General features: G+C 38.2%; 1 protein-coding gene across 3 annotated transcripts in view; it reads right to left on the minus strand.

Annotated features, from left to right (window-relative positions):
* Positions 1-16014, minus strand: part of NTM (neurotrimin) — a 1238439-nt gene that overhangs the window by 175163 nt on the left and 1047262 nt on the right. The gene's annotated exons all lie outside the window — the stretch shown is intronic.

Raw genomic sequence — 16014 nt, forward strand, 5'->3', positions numbered from 1 at the left:
TAATATATAAAAATATTTTCCTCTCCTCTTTCTCCTAACCTCGTCTGTATTTCTGTATTTAAACCATTCCCCTAATGAGTTTCTCAATTGCTTTTCCTCATGCTTGGGGTTGTAGCTTGAGTTTATCTTTATCACAATAAATTGCTTTCCCTGTGTAGGTTGGGCCTAATAACGTATGCTTCGGTGCAACTTTGGACAGGTCTGCCACTTCCCATTATGATGCAATTATTTTTTTCTCCCACCATCAATGACCACTGTAATATCTTTTGCAATTGCAATTACTTGTCCTTCCTAGGACGGCTCCTTGCGGTGCACGAGGAATTTTAATGGAGCACCTCTGTTAATTAGGAAACTGGAAAGAAAAAGAAGTTATTAAGAATCTTTGAAAGCCCATCCACTTTGAGGACTGAATTGGAACCAGGGCTTTATTTTAGAAAGATTCAATATCTTCAAATAAAATGATTTTCATTCTGTATCCCTGAGCTCCAGTCTTTAGGGGGAAGGGGGCTCAGGGGCATACTCTAGCTTTGAGAAAGGAGCTCTCTCTTTCTCTTTCTCTCTTTTTAGGTTTTCATCTATTAATTAAGTCATTTATTTATTAGTGTATGCATGCATATATATATATGTATGCATGCATGCATATATATATGCATGAATGGATGTATTTGAAGAGAAAGGAGCTCTTCACCAAAGTCAGAGGCTCCATGGAACAGAGATTTTATTGAGATATTTTACCCAGAAAACAGCAGAGCTCAGTGCTTCAATATTTGGCCTAGAAGTTCCCTTAAGGAAGCTGCTGAATGACTATTTCCCTCTCTTAATAAACTAGGAAAGAAAAGAGAGCACATAAAGTACTCTGACTTACCCAACTCTAATTACTGTTCAGTTTAATTCAATAAATAGGTTTTTTTTCCAACGCTTACTATGTATAAGCCACAGTGTTAAAAGTACCTAGTGGGATGTATGAGGAGGTAGAAATGACATTAAAAGAAAATAAAGATGAGAAGGACCACTGAACAAGACCAGGTTTACAAAAAGTAGGTCCGTTCTTTAGAGTATGCTAACTGATCATATCTCAAAAAAAGAGAAAGAGGTCAAAGATATCAAATGATCACAAAAGATCATGGACCTTACTGTTATTATTATTCAGTCATTCAGTCATGTTTGACTCTTCATAAACCTGTATGGGGTTTTCTTGGCAAAGATATTGAAGTGGTTTGCCATTTCCTTCTCCAGTAGATTAAGACAAAGAGACTTTAAATGACTTGCCCTGAGTGTCTGAGGTCAGATTTGAACTTAGATCTTCCTGACTCTAGGCCCAGTGATCTATTCACTGAGCCATCTAGCTGCCCCATGGACCTTATTCTTACTTCTTTAAAAAAGGAACTGAGAAAATATTAGTAATTTTTGACCCCATGTCTACTTTCCCATGCCTACTAACTCTTTATAGAGATTAATCTGCAAATATAGCAAGGATGTTCTTTATAAAGGTCTGCAAAGAGAACAGGCAGAATGTCACTAGTGACATTCTTCAGCAGACCACATTTTTCTAGTCACACAACTAATTGAAAGGTACAGAGATTATAGCATCTCACTGTGCTTATTGTTCATTGACCATTTTTTAAAAATAGCATTTTAAAAGGAAGAAAAGAATACCTTAAACATTTTTCCCAACAACTTGTCTCCCATGTATGTGTCAAAATCATATAAAGCTTCTTAAAAGATGTCATAACAGAGATAACTTTGTTCAATGACCTTCTAATTACTTTTATCAAGTGATGCATAAAACAGGAAGCTGTATGGTCACTAAAGATACTCAAAGCTATGGTGGAAGATGTCCTCACTGGATTCAAATGGAAGAAGGCTTCCTTCTAGATCAGAAATTCTTAACTCCATATGTGTGTGTACGATGAATGCCTTTAACAATCTAGAAAAGCCTGTGAACTCTATTACAGAAAATGCTTTTAAATAGTTGAAAGAGATGCTAAATTTCAGTTAAAACAGAGCAAATAAAGATAATTTTTTTTCCACCAAATTCATGGACTCCCTGAAATCTACCTAAGGAAGTTAGTGGATAGCACTGGGCCTCATGTAAGAAAGATCTGAATTGCAATCCATCCTCAAATACTTATTAGTTGTGCAAACCTAGACAAGTCACTTAACAGATTATTTGCCTCAGTTTACTTAACTACTAAGTAGATATAATAATAGCACCTATCTCACAGAGCTATTGTGAGGATCAAATAAGATAATATTTATAAAGGGATCAGCACAGTGCCTGGCACATTGTAGGTGGTTAATAAACGCTTGCTTCTTTTCTTCCATGTAACCTAGCTTTGGAAGCCCTGCTGTAGATGGCAAGTCTTCTATATGGTCCTCTTGGTAGCCATCACGCTGATTGCATTAAGCCCTAGAATACTAATGAACTTACTAAATGAAATCCACACATAAAAAAATAAAAAAGAGGATAAAGGCTGCTTATTGTTGAGACTATGTTATGTAGCTGGAAGAAAAACCCTAAAATGCTACATAAACATCAGCTATATTTACTATTATCCCATAGATATGGAAGATCAGTACATATATCTTGGACAGACACGGTGGACGGATGAAGAACGAGAACCAATATTCAAAAGAAGGAGGTAGAAAGTAGCCTGGATTGTAACTGGGAAATTGCAAAAGTGCTTTAAATGGCCTTAAGATTCTCATTGAAACAGAGCCCCAACTTTTAAAAACCAATATTCTTCCACAGATGTTATATAGCCGCAAGTCATGAAATATAGTTATCTCTAAAGGACAATTGATCAGTGCTAGGTAAATATGAAAAGGACATACTAGCAAGAAAAAATTGTGGAGGACAAGACATCAGATATAAAAGAAAAGAGACATATGGACAGAAAATGAGGTGGATGGGTCACATGGGATGAAGAAGGGAAATAGTTAAATAGTACATGTGAATGATTCTTTGGTATCCCTGCAAGGGCAAGAGTTTTAGGGAAAAATAATTTTAAAAGAAGAGGTTTAGAAGAAAGCATATTGGATGGTCTCCCTGTGAAAGATTTATGGGAAGATATTGGCAACGGTTATATCCATGAGAAGGAAGGAATAGATTGTGAGCTATACCAGTGGATGAAGTACCCACACTGGGAAGATCCCCAATCTATTGAAGCTAGTGAAATAAAAGATGACACATTTCCTGCCTTTAAAAAGCTTTCCATTTATTAGAGGCCTTTGGCAGTGTGATAAAATGGGAAAATCTCTGAATTTCCCACAAGCAGGTTTACCTGTGAAGCTTGCATGTGTGGCTCTGAGTAAGTAATTTACTTCTCTGAACCTCAATTTTCTCATTTCAAAAATGGGGAAAATAACATTTGAACCATTTCACAATGCTGTTGTGAGCAGCATTAGACGAATGTAAATTTTATTATCATTATGCAAAAGATTCTCAAGTCCAAGCATGTGATAGGGAGATGACTGATCAATACATTTTTGAAATAGGAGAGTTCAGGAGAGTGACAGAAATCGCGGATTCCAAGATTCAAAGTCTTCCCCTGCCCTTATATATTTGCTCCTTTGAAGATACTAACTAATTTCTAATCTCAGTAATAGTAGCTTATTAACAATTTGAGAGTTAAATTAGTTACTGTTTCTCCCCTTGCTTTGTAGCTTGAAAGATTTGCATTGATTATTGCACAGCCAAAACAGAAAATTCTTAATTCTTGAAATTTTTCTAGATGATCCATCTAGAATTGTTATAAACTTTTCCTTCCTTCCTTCCTTCCTTCCTTCCTTCCTTCCTTCCTTCCTTCCTTCCTTCCTTCCTTCCTTCCTTCCTTCCTCCCTTCTTTATCCTTCCCTCCTTCTCTCCCTCCCTTCATCTTGCTGCCCCCTCCATGCCTACTGAGTGGTTTCCATGTGTGGGTAAGACTATGCCTTTATTTCCATTTTGTCTTTTTCCCCTCCCATCCCCAGTTTCTCTTCCTGGGAAAGTTTTTCTTGTCTGCCATCCTAATGATCTCCATGCCACATGGGGCCACGGATGCCAGTGCTGACAGCCTGCTCATTAGTGCCAGGGTGTTGTAGTCAGCTGATCGCATGCCAGAGCTCAGCTCCTGACACTTTTTCTCAAAGCTGTCATCAGAGTCATGGTGCCTGCCAGCTCTGGTTGAACTCAAGCTGTGATAGCTCCAGTGCCAATTAGTGCTTCAGTGTCCTGTTTGGCTAAGGAGGGAGTCCTTGTCAGTTCTGATAAATGGCAAATAGTTGGGGAGAGAGGTGAAGGTTGAGAGGAGGGACAGTGTTGGGGGCTTCTTATATAGACAGGGAGGTTTAGTTTTCTGTGACCTTTCTGAGGGTCTTGCTTCCTATTAATACCCTGGGATACAAGGGAAGTCCAATGGCTTGTTCACACTGACTCCTCAGTTTCTCTGATTCTGAGGACTTGAGGTGGAAAGAATGACTTAGCAAATGAGGATGATGGTCCCATCCCAGCATTAAAGTCATGGAGATAAGATATGAGAGAAGCCAATCCATTCTGGGGAGAGAATGATCTAGTAACCAAGAACCTAATCTGAAAAAACATGAACAAAGTTTTCAATTCTACCTCTGCTAAAGAGTCTTTCTATGATGACCTTGAACAAGAGATATCAACTTCTTTTCCCTCAAACAGGAGAAAAGGGACAATAAAATTGTGAGTCTATTGGGTGTGGGATTCAGGTTTGGAGGAGTGTTGGTCAGTCAATAAGAATTTATTAATTATGTGTTGGACATTGCGTTATGCATTGGGGATATGAGAAGGGCAAAAATAGTCCCTGCTCTTAAGGAGCTCACATTCTAATGAGGGAAGCCATATTCTAATGGGAGAGACATCCAAGAAATCCACAATGAAAATGGAAGGTAATGTCAGAGGGAATGTACTAGTGGAGAGGGGAGGGGTGCTAAGTCCTCTCGCAGAAGATTGATTTGAGAGAAGACTTGAAGGCAGCCAGGGCAAGTAGAAGCTAGATGTAAGAGGGAGAGCATTCCAGTGTAACATGATTGATTGACCCCATTCTCTCAAGGCCGGCTCTGTTTAAATCCCAGTCCCTCACAAAGTTTTCAGATGCTGAAGGACTTGGGATGTCCCTCTTCTCTGACATCAGCTTGAGCCTCATAGTTTGAGCTCTTCCCCATTTTAGGCGGCCCAATGACTAAGACACCAATTCCATTTTAACCACTTAAAATTGGATATTTTTTACAAAGGAATTTTTACTTCAAAGATAGAGCAAGAACAAACATATGAATAATTTCCCCAATACCTTGGAGACACAATCCCCCTGAACTGCCTCAGTCCAGGGAGAGATGGTTAGGCTTACAATTTAGCTCAGTTCCTATATAGCATTAGTTCCCACTAACTAAAAGGTCTCACTGGATTTGTCTGAAAGTTCCAACTCCTTCAATCAGACAAATGGTTCATGCTGAGTCAAGTTATTTTGAAGCTGCTGATAGTTCTGGTTACATAGCCGATGGAAAAATAAAGGATCCTCTCAGGTACGTGGCAGGCCAATGCAGAGCGTCCATGCATGTTTTAGGACTTCGGTTTCCCAGAGGCAGCTCTCTAGTGTCTTTCATGTTGATGACACCATCTTATGCACTCTCAGTAGGTTCCAGATCCCCATAATACTCTCCTTCCATTTGAAGTGTTTTCTATCCTTGACAAATAGGCAGGGATATATTATGAACACTGTCAATGTTTCTGATTCAGAGTAGTCCTCTAGGGTTTCTGGGGAGGTGTAAACAATGTAATTTCTCTTTATTCTCCAGTGCCATACAGTCTCAAAACAGTCAATGTTACACAGTCTCATACAATCCCACATATATGGGTGAAAATCACAATTATCCCTAAATACAATGCTTTGTTGATTCAACAAACATTTCAAAAAGTTTGTCCAAGATTACTGCTTGCTGAGTACTCAATAGGTGACAGTGCTAGAATGTCTATCTCACCCAAAAGTAAAAAAGAAAAGAAAAGAAAAGAAAAGGCAAAGAAAATTGTCTCCCTGTTTTAGAAGGAAAACTAATTCAGTTTTCCAGACCACCTAGAATTCTTCAACCAGGGATTTTTGACCTGGGATTGACTAGGCAACACCTCCTCAGTATCAGATGAGAAGCCACCTATCCTGAGAAACCATGATTCCCTCAGGGCATAGGGCCATCCAAATGGAGTCTTGTCCAAATATGCTGTGTCCTTTCCTACACATGGCATACCAACATTTCTCTAGGGGTCTCTGTACTTTTGGTGATTCCCTTGGAAGTCCAGACTGGGAGCTTCTGTTGCAGCTAGGAGGTCCCATGTGTTAATTACCTTCTTACATCAGTTTTACTCATTTAAAAAAAGGGGAATTAAAGTGCTTAGAACACACATTCCTCTGGATTCCTTCTCTGCTTACATCCCTACCCAGAGCAGTCCAGTTCAAGGAGCATACAATATCAATGACTTTACTCTCTCTTGTAGGTGCAAAGGGAATTGTCAAAGCTCTTGAGTCTTCAGGGTTATATAATTAGAACAATGAATCTGATGGTGAAACCATGAAAGGTGTGGCCACAAGACAATGGGCTGCAAAGCTGAGGGGAATGGAGAGCTGTGAAAGATAAAGTGAAGAGGCACAGAAGTAGAGAGCCTGGTTGAAATGAGGTAGTATGAGAAAAGATGGAGTTCAAAGAAATTCAGTCTTTAAAGATACTTGTGAGTCTACTTTAGTTTCTGCAAGAAGGAGAACTTGGAAAGGATTCTCTCCTCCAAGGATTATAAGAAGCCTGCTACAAGTCTCCCATTATGGAAGTTCCTGGAAGGGCTTACAGATTTCAATGAGATCGGGGAAATCATGGACACTCTTCAATAGAAGCATCAACAGGATGCTTAGTAGGCCTTGCTTATGAATTGAATTTAGTTCAACAAACTGTATGCAGAGCACTCTGCTAGTGCAGGGAGAAACACACTCGGAGTTTTAGATAAGACCTGGTCTGCACTCTCAAGAAACCTTCAGTCTAGTATGGCATGGGGATATGACAAATATATAGAGAATACATGTTGTTGCTGTTGAATCATTTACAGTCATATTTGACTTTTTGTGACTCTTTGTGGAGAAGATATTGGAGTGATTTGCCATTTCCTTCTCCAGATCATTTTACAGGTGAGGAAACTGAGACAAACACGATTAAGTGACTTGCCTAGGGTCACACAGCTAGTAAGTGTCTTGAGGCCAGATTTGAACTCAGGGAGATGAGTCTTCCTGATTCCAGGCTCACCACTCTATCCACTGAATCACCTAGCTGCCCCACAGATAATGCATAGCATAATATAAATCAGGAAAGTAAAAAATGAAAGTGCTGAATGAGGTCAAAGAGGAAGGTCATTAGTGTCAGCTAAGCATAAGAGAAGAAAAATTGGAGAATTTTTCCCAGTATAAAATAAATGAGTTTCCAAATTTGAGAAGTTTAACCTTTCCCTACCATCCCCTCCACCACCATCTCCCCTCATCTCAGGGGCAATGGAGCTGGATAAATTAATTCATCTTAGAAAATGGTATTATCATTACAAAGATGATATAAGAGATGTTCAGAGAGTCTGTGTGAAAATCTCACAGAGCCCTAATATTCCCCACTTAGGTCTAGTCCCTTCATTGACTCTTATTAGGCTGGTATGAGATCTAAGTATTTTGGGGAGCATTATATACATAAACTAAGCATGGATCCAGGAATCTGTAAGCTGACTAACTCATGGAATCACAGATTTTGAGAACTGGATTGAGTTTGTAGTCAATTAAAACTCCTGGATTTTTTATCTCCCTCCCCACCCCAAAAAAAGCATGCAGTTATTTAACCTTGCCTTCCCCCATCCTATATTTAGGAAGTTTAACTTTTTTACCCTAAATTATAACAGTTCATGTTTCTCTTTATTGAATTTCATCTGAAGTTCGGTCTACTACTCTATATTGTCACAAACTTTTGGGATTCTAATTTTGTCATACAAACTGTTAGCTATATATCCTTTGAGCTTTGGGTCATCTGAAAATTTTATGTGCATGCCATCAATGTCTTTATTCCATTCAATGATGAAAATGTTAAAAAGCAATAGGGTAGATAAAGATGTTAAACAGCACAGATCCCTGGGGGTATTTCTCCAGAGAATTCTTGTCAAATTGATATAGAGCCATTACTCTTTGAATCTGGATATTCAACTGGTTTTGACTCCACCTACTTGTATTATTGTCTATTCCACATTCTCCCAAAGAAAGAGTATGAAGGGAAAGGAATAAAAATTAAGCACTTGCTGTGTGCCAGGCACTTTATAAATATCTCATTTGATCAACTTAACAATCTTGTGAGGTAAGTGCTATTATTATCCCCATTTTATAGTCAAGGAAACTGAGGCATACAGAGGTTAAGTGACTTGCCCAGGGTCAAACACCTAGTAAATGTCTGAGGCTGATTGGAACTCAGGTCTTTCTGCCTCCAGGCTTAGCACTCTGTCTACCATGACACCTTTACTTCATCAAATGCTGTGCCAAAACTACATAAATTATATAGTTACTGCATTTACCCCCATCTACAAATATAACATTGTTATAAGAAAAAAAAAAAAGAAAACAAAGGCTAGCCTACCATGACCCATTCTGAATGAAACCATGCTGGCTCTTTGAAACTACCACTTCCCTTCCCAGATATTCATTAACTCTCTTTAATGAATGACCATTCTAGCATTGTCTCAGGAATTCAAGTTGAATACCCTGGCTTATAAGCTTGCAGATTCTATTCTTTTTTCTTTTTGAAAATTGGGACAATATTTGCCCTTCTCCAATCTTGTGGTTCCTCTTGTGTTTTCTGCCGTATTTTCAAAAGAACTGATATGAGCTGAGCAATCACTTTTGTTTGCTCTTTTAGTACTTAAAGATGTACTTCATCTGGGCCATAGGACTTGGATTGATCAAGAGTGGCTAGGGGCTTTCTTATTATTTTCTTACTTATCTTGGACATCAATACCCCAAGAACCAGTTTTGTTTTGTCATTTCCAGGGCAATGGTCATTCTCATTAGCAAAAAAAAAAAAAAAAAAAAGAACTGAGCAGTTATGCTTTCTTTCTCTTCTCAGTTATTACTATCCCATATATCCTTTGCCTCATCTTCCCATTTTGCTTAAGGTTGCCTAAGCAAAAGTCCAATACCTTCCATTGATCCTCTCTTTTCTCACAATATAGCAAAGAAAAAAACCTTTTTTAATTACCTTTAGCTCCCCTAACTAGCCTCAGTTCATGCATTCTAGCTACTATTTTTATAGGGTCATGTCACATTTTAATAGAAATTCAACTTTAGTTACCCAATATTACTCTTATCTTCTATGAATTTTTCTTTAAAATCTAAGTTGGTTAAAATCCTCTCTGCATCCATATTAGTCAATTCAGACAACTCTAATTTTTCTTTCCCAATCTAATTGTTTTCTGCTATATCCTGAGAATTTTATTCTTGAGTATTTCCCTTCCTTCCTGAATATGGAAGGATTCTTAAACCTGTGCAATTTTAGCCTGTGGGATCCTACTTATCCTTCCTATGGACCCTTTTCAGTCTGATCTTAGTAGAAAAATTGTGCTCAAGAGAGTAAAATTTAATAATGGTGCCTACATATTAATATATGCTTAATACAGTTATATATTTTAGTGAAGTAAGTATGTATGTATGTGCATGTATGTTTGTATGTTGTTGTTTGCCCTTTGTTCTCAAAGAGGAACATGACATCAGGGATATGATACCATGATATGCAAGTCAATTGAAATTACGTGAGAAAGGGCTGTGCAAAGTCATCAGCCTCATTTTCTCTTTTAACTCATGGGTCAAGTGGCAAGATATAGATCAGGATGACTGGAGATGTTTGTATGTATGTATATATGTATGTACATATATGTGTTTGTGTATATTATATATATATATTACATATATATATATACAGAGAGAGAGAGAGAGAGAGAGAGAGAGAGAGAGAGAGAGAGAGAGAGAGAGAGAGAAAGGGAGGGAGAGAGAGAGAAAATCACTACCAGCTAAGCTTTGCTTTGGGCTCTTAAGATTATGCCATTCTAGAACTCCTATTCTTTCCCAAAAGGCACTTACCATTTAAGGGAAACTGCACAGACAAGTAAAGATGAGCCTTTGAGATAATTCTAGTGTCTACCATTAAATTGGGGAGGTGGTAAATTAATTACAGATGAAAGAAAGACTACATCACTGGTACAGATAAGAAATGTATGGAACACATCTTCCTCTAAAGGTTATCAAGTTGGATGAACATAAAAATTCACAAAAAGTTTAGCTAACTCCATTGCAGACAGATGCGTATAGCATGACTCATGGATAGGATATTTAGGTTATAATAACAACCAAAAATGATAATTGTCATAATTTTGCCAGATGTTTTGGAGACCTCCAGGTTTTCATAGGAAAAAAAACCCAGCTAGTAAAACTAAAAGCAATAAGCCTCTATTTTGTGTATTTTAATTCAAGAGATAATATTTGTGGCTTAAGCTGAGATACCCAGGAGCATGAGGAAGGGATTGTGGGGAAATGGAGTAAAGGATATATCTGCATCACAGTCACCCAAGGGATAAAGATATAACTAGATCTCAGGAGAAAAATAGAATTCATCTTTGGCTCAGCCAAAGGAGGGAGTCTGAGCCTTGGGTAAAATAATCTTGAACCTGTGATCTTTAGGCAAAAAAGTTTAGTGGTTGTCTGAGAGGCACTTCCTGACCTGGTACCCAGGTGATATCAGTCTCTTATCATTCCTTTTAGTGATGGGACCATCTGGATCCATCTCACATAACAGATCATCTTTGCAATCCCAGTGAGGGACAGGTGGCATATAACTGTGGCCAAGGCCTCTGACATCTGATTGGTTCTCTCCTCATGCCATTGCCAGGGAAGCATGAATTCTTGAGGTTGCTTAGTGCATGGATGTATCTAACTCAAAACTTTCATGGAATAAAAGACTTCAGAAAAGGGAGGGAGCGCCAGGCAAGAGTAAGGAATGTATTTAGAGAAGAGAGATGGTATCACAGTGAAAGTTAGAGCCCTAAGCCAGAAAGGTTTTCTGGACTACCACAACAATGCTGCTTTCCATTTGTATAGCACATTGTAGTTTGTGATGAAGTGTTTTCACATGCACAGTTTAAAGTAGGCATTAAGAAGGTAACCACATCATGTCACAGCAAACTCTGCCTTGGTGATTCTGTCAGAGACAAAATGATGGGCTAAAGGACCAGGGAACTGTCCCATTATGGCATTTCTTATGTTGAGAAGAGAGAAGGGAATAAGCATTTATATAAAGTCTACTATGTGCCAGACACTATGCCAAGTGCTATTTACAAATATTATCTCAGTCAGTCTTCACTATAACCCTGCAAAGTTGGTGCTATTAGTAACTCCATTTTTCAGTTGAGGAAACTGAGGCAAAAATAAAGAATAAGGAACTTGTCCAGAGTCACACAGTTAGTCTCTAAGGCTGGATTTGAACTCAGGTTTTCCTGACTCCAGGCCCAGTGCTTTAGCCACCAGCTACTTCTTTTTTTTTTTTTAATAGAAAGAATGGAGTGAGGTAGATAGATGAGATAGCAGCATGTGACCTAGGCTACCAAGTTCTTTATCTCTAAAATTGTTTCAGGTTTAGGGAACAAATGGGTATGTGTTTCAGGAAGACCTTGATGGAGCCACATAAAATAGGACAAGCTTTCACAGGTATATGATTAGAGGAGCAATGTCAAAATAACCACACCTCGTTTGTAAGCTATGAAAAGATGTAGCCTGTCTTTTGCTCTGAGAAACCTCAAACCTGTGAAAAACCCATGCTTTTGAAGTAGTTAATAAAAGATGAACATCTTCCTACTATGAGTATTCAGTTTCAAGTTCAGGTTTGGCACCAACTCAAAAACATGCCTCCTATCTCCAAATAATCAGTGATCAGGAAATAAGAAGCCATGGTGAGTTCTGAGGTGATTAGTTGATGTCTGTCAGTGCTCATCAGTTTGAATTTGGGAGAGCTAATCTGGACCAGAGATCTGGAAAAAGCTGTTCACCCAAATTACTCAGATCCACAGGTAGATTCTGATTATCCCCCTCCTCTCCCCTTGATACATCGTCTGTTTCCATAGCAGTTAAGACCTCAGTAAAATGGAAACATCTGGTCTAAGCTCAGGTAAAGGTCCCCTGGGGAAATAAATCGGGCTGGATGGTAGTAAGAGAGAAAAGAAGGCTCTAAAACACAGCAACATGAAATTTTAAGGCAGGGGGATGGGAGAAAGAGAGAGAGAGAGGAGAGAGAGAGAGGCAGAGAGAGAGAGAGAGAGACAGAGAGACAGAGAGACAGAGAGAGACGGAGAGAGGCAGAGAGAGAGACAGAGAGAGAGAGAGTGTGTACTAGGTGTGAGAGAAGAGAAAAATGGGGGGGAAGCAAATTGAATCACATGGGAGACTGCAAGAAAAAATTTTAGAACAAAGAGAGAAATCAGGAAAATAAGACAAAAAGAGATGTGCTAAGGAGAAAAAGAGAACTACACTATCAAACAAAGAGAGCCCTGCCCAGAGTATGATCAAAGAAAAGGAACACAAAGGAGAATTGGAAAGGTGAAAGGATACGTAGGGCTGAGAATTCCTACCATAAATGCAACCTGAGAATGATAAATATTCTGACAGTCATGCTGATTTGATATCCTTAGGTGTTTAAGGCAGAGCTGAGTGGCTCTTCCCCCCCTAGACTTTATAAATCAATTTGTACTACCCCTTCCATCTCACATACACCTGTAGTAGATTTAGGTAGCATGCCATCCCTCAATGGGGCCTCAGACACATGATTTGGTTTGCCTTTGTTTGCTTGTTCAATTCCACGTGCACTTCAAACCAAGATGACAACTGTGTGAGTAACCTCTTTTATTCCTTTGCTTACTGGAAGGATCATCAGGGTTAAAGATGTGGGAATGACAACAGTGGTTTCTAAGCCTTCAGAGTTCTATGACTTAACATTATTGGCATTGTACTATAAAATGATCATCATTAAAAAATTATTGGATAGTGGTTAAAAAGATGAAAAGTAGATCAGGGGAACAGACCAGAAATGTAAGGAATTGAAGACATCAAAAGTTGTAACCCAGTGCTTGATCAACCCCAAAACATACACTACTCTATAGAAGGCCTGTCTTTCTAATAAGAACTATTGAGAAAAATTGTAAACCATTTAGCAGAAATTAGGCTTGGGCCAAGTTCTCATACCATATACCATAATAAATTTAAAATGCATATGGAATCTGTATATAAAAAGTCACATCATTTGTTTTTAAATAGAAGAGAATATGAGAAGTTAACTTTGGCAGCTATGGTTAAGGAGAAAGTGCTTAACCAAACAAAAATAGGAGCGATCATAAAAGACAAAACAGACAAATTCTATTGTGTGAAATTAAGAATCTTTTGTGTGAATGAAATCAATGAAGAAACAATGAAAGGAGAAATTATAGAGTGGGACAAAGATTGTCATCAATTACCAATAAATGCCCAATATCCAAGATACGTAGGAAAATGACACAAATATTCATATCAGTAGGAGCCATTTCTCATTAGATAAGTTGTCAAAAGATAAGAACAGTTTTCAAAAAAATTGAAAATTGAAAATGACTACATGAAAATATGGTCCAAAACACAAATAGTAAGAGAAATACAAGCTAAAACAATTCCAAGATTTTACCTCATACCTAATAAATTGGCAAAGATGACTCAGAACTGAGAACAGGAAATGTTTATTGGATTTCAGGAAGAAATGCTTCATAAACACAAACTGTTGTTGAGTTTGTGAATTGGTACAACCATTCTCTATATCAAATTGGAAATAAAATGATTAAACTGCCCATCCTCTCTAACCTCATGCTTTCACTATTGGGATAAACATCCTAAGAATCTCAAAGACAAAAACAAAGGTCTGAGGTACACCAAAATATTCATAATAGCAATATTTACGTGACAAAGAACTGGGGATAAAATGGGCTGCTATTGATAGATGAATCACTAAAAATCAACATATGAATGCAATACAATATTACTATGAAGTAAATACTTACAAATATTAGTTATTTAGAGAAACATGAAAAGATTTGTATGAACAGATGAAGGATGAAATAACCTAGAACCAACATAATAATACAAACAGTGGCTATAACAATGTAAATGACAAGATCACTAACGGGAAGATGAATTCTGAGCAATTGAATAATAAATGAAGTTCACAAAGAACAGGCAATAAAACACATCTTCCTCATGGCAGAGAGGCTGAGGGAGGGAGAGAGTGCAGAGGCTTGTCAGACAGGGTCAAATGTTTGTTTTCCTCTATTCCAAAGGTTCATACTGAGAGGCAGATCAGGATTCTTTCTCACCCCACCCCAGAATGACATATAGAGAAAAAATGAATCAATAAATGCATTTTTAAAAAGAGTTTAATGCCTTTCACCCATATCTTTCTCTGTTTCTGTCCTCTTGAAACAATAGGGAATATAGTCAAAGGCCTGAAAAGTGTCCTGGCATTTGAGAAGCTGGAAATAACCATGCCTGAAGGAAGAAAGGATTACCTTCTCTTCTTTTTCCTATGTAGCCCATAGTTGTCTTTCACTGACTGTCCTATTTCTACCTCCTGAGTCAATTAGGATGGGACTTCCTCCTCTAGTTGTTTTCTTTCTTGCTGTCTCAGGCTCAGTCTCTGTCTCTTTCTGTCTCTCTGTGTGTCTCTCTGTCTCTCTCTGTCTTTCAGTCTGTCTGTCTCTTTCAAAATTTGAGAAGGCTGAGAGGAAACACAGCCTCTTTCTGTGAGCCACACCTGGTAATTAAAATCAATAGAAATGAAAGACAGGCTGAGGTAGTCTGTGGGATAGACAGAAAGAAAGACCCAGATCTTATCTCAATTCTTCCCTTGGGAGTTTAGCTATGAAACCTACAGGATAAATGACCCACAGAACATGCCCCCAGGTGATTCACTTTGCCACTAAACTAGGATTAGGATCTTATTTTATGTATTCTGTAAAATATAACACCCTTTTCAGAGATACCTCTCTCACCACACTCAGATAACATTTATAGTCATACTCAGCAAAACAATGGAGAATGAACTCAAGAGAATGGAAACCTCTAGAGAGAAAAAAAATCTCCAACTCAGCAGATGGAAGGGAAATGAAAAGAGGAAGATGGAAGATGCCCTCAGCAGCTTGCATTCACAGACAATAGGGAAGAGGCCTTCTATTGGTGTTTTATTATGTTTGATGTTCTAGTTGGGGTGTCCTTTTTGTCTGCAGTGGACACCTGGGCCCCCTTAAACAGTTTTTCCTTTCCTGACTGTTTCTCAGTGGCCCCAAACTTCATGTAGCTGCAGGCTCATAATCTCTCATTCCCAAAACTCCACACAGATGGGATCACCAATTCCCTTACATCAGGGAGAAATTTCACTCATTCTTGGAAGCTTGTGGGAAGGACTCCACCAGGAATAGCTCTTTCCATCCAAACTGGGGCATAAGATATCCAAGCAAACCATCTTAGACCAATTTATTCCCCAGAAGCCTAAAACTTGCATCACTCAGCAAACATCATTTGCTGTACCTTACTTTATATAAATGAGGAATAAGTAATGAAATCATTTAAGGTTGCTCTCACCAAAACATTTCCACACCCTCTGGCACATAAAACTTAGTCCCTGAAGCCCTAAGGTTTTTGTTTTTGGCTTGTTTTGCCTGTTAGCCATAGAGTTCAAAAATATCACTTGGACAGTGCTGACCTAAATGTTTGATCAAGTAAGTAAACTTTAGTCAAGATTTCTCTAAATTTTTGTAGAATAAAGAGGAGGAACACACTACCTTATTTCAGGTAGACCACAAGTCCATAGGATTTTGTCCACAAAAGCTTAGTACACAATCTTGTCCACAATAATCTAATCATTCCTAGATAATTTTCTTTTTAAGAAAAATAG

The sequence above is a fragment of the Vombatus ursinus genome, unplaced genomic scaffold, assembly GCF_900497805.2.
Source record: "Vombatus ursinus unplaced genomic scaffold, bare-nosed wombat genome assembly UNPS02014813.1, whole genome shotgun sequence".
Classification (NCBI taxonomy): Eukaryota; Metazoa; Chordata; class Mammalia; order Diprotodontia; family Vombatidae; genus Vombatus; species Vombatus ursinus.